Source organism: Anas platyrhynchos, chromosome 28, assembly GCF_047663525.1.
Source record: "Anas platyrhynchos isolate ZD024472 breed Pekin duck chromosome 28, IASCAAS_PekinDuck_T2T, whole genome shotgun sequence".
Classification (NCBI taxonomy): domain Eukaryota; kingdom Metazoa; phylum Chordata; class Aves; order Anseriformes; family Anatidae; genus Anas; species Anas platyrhynchos.
In genome coordinates, this window is record NC_092614.1 from 4,646,977 (window position 1) to 4,655,428 (window position 8,452).

Sequence of the window (8,452 nt, forward strand, 5' to 3'; positions counted from 1 at the left end):
AGGAAGAGCTGGGGAACTATAGACCAGTAGTTGCTCTCCTCTCCTACTTTTGTAGCCCTTCTCTGGACATGCTCCAGGGTCTCAATGTCCTTCTTGTAGTGAGGAGCCCAACACTGAACACTATTCAAGGTGTGGCCTCACCAGAGCAGAATACAGATCACGTCCCTGGTCCCACTGGCTACAATTCCTGATACAAGCGAGGATGCCAGTGGCCTTCTTGGCCACCTGGGCACACTGCTGGCTCATGGTCAAGCAAGCATCAATCAGCACCCTCAGATCCTTTTCCTCTGCACATCTTTTGAGCCACTTTGCCCCAAGCCTGTAATGTTGCATTAGGTTGTTGGGACCAAAGTGCAGGACCCGCCACTTAGACTTGTTGAGCCTCATCCCATTGGCCTCTGCCCATTGATCCAACCTGTTCAGGTCCCTCTGCAGGGCCTTCCCGCCCTCCAGCAGATTGACATTTCCCCCCAGCTTGGTGTTGTCTACAAACTTACTTGGGGGTGCACTCAATTCCCTCTTCCAAATCATCAGTAAGATATTAAAGACATAATCTGGGTGACTCTTACTGTAATACTGCTGATGTGGCATATAGCAACCATAGTAGTGATGACATATTGTATTATATAGCAATTAACATAATACAATTCAAATCATTGTTTTTTCTCAACCGAAATTAAATCCCTTTGAGCAAAATATGGGACTTCCCCATGATTACGCATTACCATCAAGAGCACCCAGGTACTTGAGCAAAAGCAGTCCCACAAATGGGTTTGCCTTTACCTGAGGCAGGAATAACCCAGACTGTCTTCCCCAGTAAGTTTTTTATACAGGGATATTATCTCCTTCTATGCTGCATAAGAGTTTTGAGTGTGCAGACAGTTTGGTTGGCAGATACCCTAGTGTTGAGTAACCAGGTGGCCTTTCCAAGTGTCCATGGTCAGGCCTACCCTTCAAGCAGCCTATCCACGTGCTGGCCTGTATATTCCTGACTCCAAAACTCTAGGGGATGACTTGGGGTCTCCCTTGGTACTTTCTGAAAGATGTCGCAGGTGGGGACATTCTTCCCCAGCTGCAGTGTAGAGCATGTTTTTTAGATTTTTGTCCTTCCTGGACTGGCCCAATGGCTACAGCATGATGAATATCCTGATTAATTTGTACTAAGACTTGTTGTTGGTCAGGGCCCAATTTGAAATTGTTCTTCTTCTGGGTCACTTGATAGAGACAACATACAATCAGACTGTAGTTTGGAATTTGCGTTCTCCAAAAACCCACAAAGTCTAAGAAAGCTTTTCTTAGGCCAAAAAAATCCTAAGAAAGCTGTTTCCTTTTTGCTAGCTGGTGGAGACATAGCTGTTATTTTGTTGATCACATCCACTGGAATTTGACCATATCCAATTTGCCATTTATTTCTAAAAACCGGATCTGCTTTGCAGGTCCCTTGATATCACTTTGGTCTATAGCAAAACCAGCTTTCAGAAGGACTTGGGAGTATTTTCTTCCCTTTCTCAAATACTCCTTCTGCTGTACCGTCCCACTTGATGATGTCATCAATGTATTGCAGGTGCTCTGGAGCTTCCCCCTGTTCCAGTGCAGCCTGGATCAGTCTATGGCAAATGGTAGGGCTGTATTTCCACCCTGGGGCAGTTGATTCCAGGTGTACTGGACACCACTCCAAGTGAAAGCCAAGTGTGGCCTGCCCTCTGCTGCCAAAGGGATTGCAAAAAATGTATTAGCAATATCAGCTGTTCTTCAGCCCTCTTCAGTCCCACAACAGAAGGGTCTTCTGAGAGACTGGGCAAGGTAGACAGCTGTTTAATTTCCTCTGTCTCCAAGGCAGCTATGCCAAAAGCCCACTAGTACCCTTTGGCATCCTTAAAATACCATACCATGAGGTAGTCTATGACAAAGATGCACCAGAGCCTCCAGACTTGTCACCAAGTGCTTTTGCCACTCAATTCCTGTTAGACTCACCTCAGCCTCCAATGCAACCAGCTGTCCCTGTCACTCCAGTAACAAAGATGAGTTCTGCCCCTTTCTAACTTGATGGCATTAAGTTACACCGTGTATTAGTGTCCACTAGAGCCTAATACTTCTGTGGGTCTGATGTGCCAAGCCTTTGTATCCACATGGTCCAATAAACCTGATTGCTCCTTTCCTCTGCCTGGCTGGAGGCAGGGCCCTTCCAATCAGTTGTGGTCACTGTGTTGAAATTCATTACTCACGTCATGTAAATGTGGATCAAATGTCCCTTCATTGAAGCCAGGAGTAAACTCAACTCATCTGTTCTGGAGATCTGCTCACTGGATACTGGAGCAGTCATTTTCTTAGCAGTCCCTTTTTCAGTCCCTTTTTCCATTGTTTTTCCTTGTAATTTGTGTATCTATGTGTTAGTGTTGAGGTAGATTTTCCATTCCACTTCCTCATGTCCTCCCTGTGGTTGCACAGGTAAAACCACAGCATGGCACATGGTGTGTACCCGCTATGTCCTCTCTTGGGCAGAGGAGCACTTGCTCCTAACAGGTGAGACACTGGTTCATATAGATAAGGATTAGGGCATAACTCTTTGATTTGCTGGACCTCTTGGGAAAGTTTCCTCACAGCTGAGACACAGGCCCATAGAGCGGAAGAGAGGCTTTCTTCATACTTCTAAAGTTGGACAGACAATGCATCCACCTTGTGTTCCTCTCCATCTTTCCAGGTTATTAATGCCAATGAGTTGGCATTCAAAAAGAAATGAAAAAGAAGGAAACAAACAAACAAACAAAAAACCATCATTTGGACATGTTGGAATCAATAGTTCATGTATGGGAGTTAGAGACATGAATCCAACCATAAGCTGCTGCCTAGGTCTATTTTGGCTACATCCTGTGAAGCTATGATCTACTAAATGGCACAATTTGACCAGAACGTCTGTTCTTTATGAAGGAGACAGGATGGCATGTGTGAGTGAGGTAGACTGTAGCAAAATCAATAGCTGTGTTTCTTAGACACAAAAAACCAGTATTTATTATTAGAGGTGAAATTCTGACTTACGCTAGCTGAAGACCAATCTCACTATCAACCACATAAGTTCCTGTTTGTGTGAGCTGTTCATTTGGGGTTTGTTTCATGCACATGTGGCATATAGAAACAAGGAGCAGGAGAGGTGAGTTCAGGGAACATGATATATTGCTGGTAGAGTCTAATGGGTGGGCTCATATAAACAATGTTTAGAATTAATGGATGAATTATTTTGAATGTTTATTTCATCTTGGAGCACAATCTGAATCATCTTTAAAAGAGGCAAAAGTAAAATCTGTAGCCATTTGAAAGGCATGTTCCGTTGAAGTGATTCAGGCTGATCACTCTAGTGTTACTGTATTAGAGTAAATAATCTTTTTACAAAATAAAACAAAAAGTCACTTTAGATCTTACCTTGCCCGTTTTGGAAATAAAATTAAAAAAATCAAAATTTCTAACTCATTTCATAGAGGTAAAAGTAGATCAGCTTTCAGAAGCAAAGTTAGCTGAAGCTTAAATGAAGTTTCCTTAACTTTGTTTCTCCAGCGTTTTAATTAGGCTTCCAATGTTGCACAGGGAAGTTAATTTCCCTGGGCACATCTAAACAACAACAACAAAAAAATGCTAAATATAATTAACCATTTTGCCATTAGTTAGTTGTTGTGAAGATTCTGAAGTCAGGCAAACAAGATGAGATGCCCTGAGATGGCTTATGTTACCTTTCTCTTTAAAAAGCAAACTAAAAAATTAATGTTTTGTAGGCCAGTCAGCAGAGTTTGCATTTCATTCTGTCAGTGTTCCTCATCCAATCCTTCCTTCCTTCCTTCCTTCCTTCCTTCCTTCCTTCCTTCCTTCCTTCCTTCCTTCCTTCCTTCCTTCCTTCCTTCCTTCCTTCCTTCCTTCCTTCCTTCCTTCCTTCCTTCCTTTTTCAAGGCTGCTCTGTGTTCTAGCCATGTATGTATATTTGTACATACATATGGTGTGTAGGTTTGTTCTGTGTGTGTGTGCCAACTGGAGATAGATGTTCAGCCTTGGTTCTGGCTGGTCCTGGAGACATGGAGCTGCATCAGCCTCATCTTCATTGCTAACATGATGTATTTATCTGTAATACAAAGAGGTGTCCTATGGAGTTATTTTTTTTCCCTTCTAAAAAACATCTTGCAGTGCAGCTCAAGCTCACTGCTTAAGACTGGCTGTGTTTATGTTACGATCAGTTAAGCTAGACCTCTCTCAGAGACCAATAAAGCATCTTAAAATGTAATTGTTATTATTACATGCTGAAGTGCCTGAACCATTACCCAGAAGAAGGTTTGAAACATGAATGCCAAAGTGCCATTGTTACATGCAATAAGGTAAGGTCATCTAGGAGTGTTTGAGAATGCAGCAAAAGATGGGATAGCTTTACAAATTACTTCTGGTGAAAAAAAAGTCAAAGTTTATGTGGTGTCAACCTTACTGCCAATAGAAAAGAGAAAATGGAGTGAGCTCTCCTCAGAACTGCACCAGTCTTCAGAACATCCTGAAGAGGTTGGATTTGAAGCAAGAGTAATCCCGGATGAGTAATCACAGGAGGTACCGAGGGCAAATTGTACAGGTAACTTAATTGGCAAAGTGAAGATATTTCCTAAGGAGGCAAAAATTTTAAAAAAATCAAGGCGGTGAAGTAACAATAGAAACAACCCTTTCCATTCCCGTACACTAGACAAAGAATAGCTTGTCTCCTAGACTAGGCCTGGAAAAATATGAGCACCAGCTCCCTTACTCCTTTTCTGATAAATGGATATTACTCCCCTTTTGAAATTGTATCAGCAGCTGTGGTGATTCATCTGACCAGTTTGGGACAACTCTAATGAGATAAATTCTGCTTATAGATAACTATCTTGTCCCACTGCTTACAGATAGGAACTGGATGATATGTGTAGACTTAGTCAATTAAATTTTAGGCAGCTATGTTTAAGTGAGATGAATCCTATTATCCTATCTGTCTACATTATGCTACCTAGCAGATCTCATTGCCTGGAAAAAAAAAAATCTTATTTGTTTGCTTGCATGCTTGCACGCTTGCTCACTCCTAATTAAAGTGTCTAAATGCTTAAATTTATGTGGAATACACCCCCTTCACTCATGCGTTAAAGCAGCCAATCACATACTCAATTATGACAGTTTTACTAAGCAACTACCTGTTGCAGTGCTGCAATCACTGACAAGCCCTTAGCTGAAAATATTCAGAAACTCATCAGAGATAGACATTAAGATTGTATAGTCTAAGGAGAAAGCAATACTACTGAACTTGATTTCGTTTACTTTGGGGTAAACACCTAAAAGGTCTTTTTAAAGCTGTGCTGTGAAAAGAATTGTTTCTTTGTGTTTAGTGTGAAATCAGTGTAGACAACTAGCTAAGATGAATCTTGTAAATTGCAACTATCAAAATTTGGATAGACAATTTGCATCTTTAAAGAGAAGGGTAAAACCCTGAGACTAGCTCTTTTATACTGAGCATGCAGACTGAAGAAACACTTCTGTTTTTCCAAAAGGTACAAGTAACACTGAGAACACATACCTTGCAGATTCTACATTTTTAAAGCCCCTGAAGATAATTTTTTTTTTTTTTATTTTAGTGTATGTCACATGAAAGTGAAGTGTTATCTGCAACAATCTTTTTACCCACTAGCAGGAAGCTTGAGCCTCCACCAAACTGCACAAGGAGTAACAGACATCTTTAGAATACAACTGGCTCTTATGTATCTGAAGAATCCATACCTCACGTCATCTTTGCTGATTTCAAAGCTAGCTATTCCAAGAAGTTTCCCATCACAGCTCTTCATCATCCATACCACAGACAAGGATTCAGGCCACTTTTGGAGAAGAAGAAACTCCAGAATCTGCTAGGTATGTCATTTTGCCTGCCTGTTGACATGCAAACAAGGATCAAAGTATTTCTCTAACTTTTCTGAGGTCTTCTTGGTGTGATTAAAAAAGTAGCTATATTGCAATATGGGAAATAAATACAGCAGGTCTGCAGTTGCATGCAGAGTCATTAGAATGAGGGAATAAATGAGGAAGATGAAGAAGGGAGGAAGGGAAAAAGGGAGGAAGGGAAGAAGGGAGGAAGGAAGGGAGGGAGGAAGGAAAAAGGAATGAAGGAGGAAAGGAGGGAAAGAAGGAAGGAGGACACATCTGTGGAAATTCAACTTGAATCCCACACATAGACTGAACATTTGGAACATGGACAGCTGAAGGAATAAGTTTTCTTTTACGGAGAGTATTTTGATACTCTAGTTTTTGTTTGAATTTACTGACCAAAGCCCAACGATGGAATTCAGCTGACTAAACACATATATCTATGCTATATGAGATCTCCTGGTGATACACGCCAGCTATCTCTAGTACAGCATGATGCCAAGGTTTTACATAGATACTATGTCACATCTCCCAGTTCTGTGATTATATCTGGATTACCTAGGGATATCTAAAATGACACTGAGCACTTACATTTAGTCAAATCATGCCCACCTACTTTAACTATAGCGAAAGCTTAGAAGTGTAGTTTACATGAAGATGGATAAAATGCAGATATGCAAATTTAGGTGCCAAAATTCCGAATTGAAACCTTCATTTAGAGTCAAATGACATGAATCCTATGGCCGATCATTTTCAAGGATGTACTGGAAGACTTTGTAGGAAGAGGATTTCTAGAGATTAAAACTGCAGTGCAAGAAAAGCTAAAGAAATACAATGGCCTATCACATTTGAGGCAGAACAATAGAATAGCTAATAGACTATTCTTAGTAAGTATATTTATGAATAATAACTACTTCACCTAATCTTGTCTCTGTTGGTTGCATCCTATAGGGTAGTAATGGAGCTGGAGAATTGCACCACCACTGTGAAAAATATTTTCTTTGTTGGTTTTACTGAAAGTGCCATGTTACAGTATATACTTTTTGCAACTTTCCTCATAATTTACACAATGACTTGGCTTGGAAATGTCACCATCATCACCACAGTAATCATAGATCAAGAGCTTCACAAGCCTATGTACTTTTTTCTAGGAAATTTAGCCCTCATAGACCTCAGTGAATCCTCAGTGACTCTGCCCAAGATGCTATGGGACTTCCTGTCTGAGTATAAGTCCATTAGTTTTGGAGGATGCATTGCACAGATTTTCTTCTTCCATTTCACAGGAGGTGCTGTGGTTTTCCTCCTCACAGTGATGACTCTGGATCGGTAGGTGGCTGTTCATAAACCTTTGTAGTACTTAAATATCATGAATCACAATGTTTGCCTTGGCCTGGTTGCAGGAGCATGGATAGGGGGATTTGTTCATTCTATTGTGCAGGTAGCACTGATCATTCAGTTGCCATTCTGTGGACCAAATTTACTAGACAATTTCTACTGCGATTTCCCACAGGTAATCAAACTAGCCTGTACAGATATCTATGCGGTTGAGTTGCTCATGGTTTCCAACAGCGGACTGCTTATGATCCTCATATTTATTGTCCTGATTGTGTCACATGTTGTCATCTTGGTCAAAATCAGGGCACATATCACACAAGGGAAGCACAAAGCCTTTTCCACTTGTGGAGCCCAAGTTGCAGTGGTGAGCATCCATTTTGTACCCTGCATCTTCATCTATGCATGGCCATTCAAAAAGTTTGTGGCGGACAAAGCCATGTCGTCTCTTTATACTATCATCACCCCAATGCTGAATCCCATAATCTACACATTAAGGAACACAGAGATGAAGAATGCCATCAAGAAATTTCTCAACAATGTCTTTCTCAGAATGAGAAATTCACAACTGTCATTCCTTTCTTAGATGGTTGTTTTCTTTTACAGAGAAATGTAAAAGCGAAGTTAGATAATGTGTTAATAACTGATTTTTGCTTTAGAAGAAGAATCATAGAATCATAGAAAGAAATTTAAATAACAATTGATGCAAGACTAAGATGCTGTCTCTGAAGGTAACAGCTGCTAGGAAATCAAAGTGGTTGTAAACTAATAAAGCAATGAACCTGTATGAAAACAGAAAATCAACAACACGAATTAAACCAATGAAAACATCCCTTGTCCATTACAGTAGTTCATTTTACTAAGGGTCCAGTTATTTTTTAAGTTTCTATTTTTTTTAAATTCTAGGGAACTTATATATGGTTGTTCCAGATTTATTTTTTGTTTGTTTCTTTGTTTTCATTTTGATTTTCTTTTCATGTGGACTATTTGTGATCAGGTGAAAAAATGCAGAACATAAGACTTGACAATAAGCATGAAAATATTTTTGATTGCTTTTGAAAGCATATTCTATTTCAAAACTTTCAAAATCTCCAAACTTTCTTTTAAGAAATATTCTTTGTTCAGATCAATGCATTGCGTGAAATATTGGTAATTTATCGTTATCACAATAATATAGTTGTCCAGGAAATTAAGGAGTGATGAACAGAGAACAAGG

At 40.1% G+C, this 8,452-nt stretch overlaps 1 pseudogene; it reads left to right on the forward strand.

The window, feature by feature from the left end:
• Nucleotides 1-6,862: 6,862 nt before the first annotated feature.
• On the forward strand, nt 6,863-7,822 carry LOC119715079 (olfactory receptor 4D1-like; annotated as a pseudogene).
• The last annotated feature ends 630 nt before the right edge of the window (nt 7,823-8,452 follow it).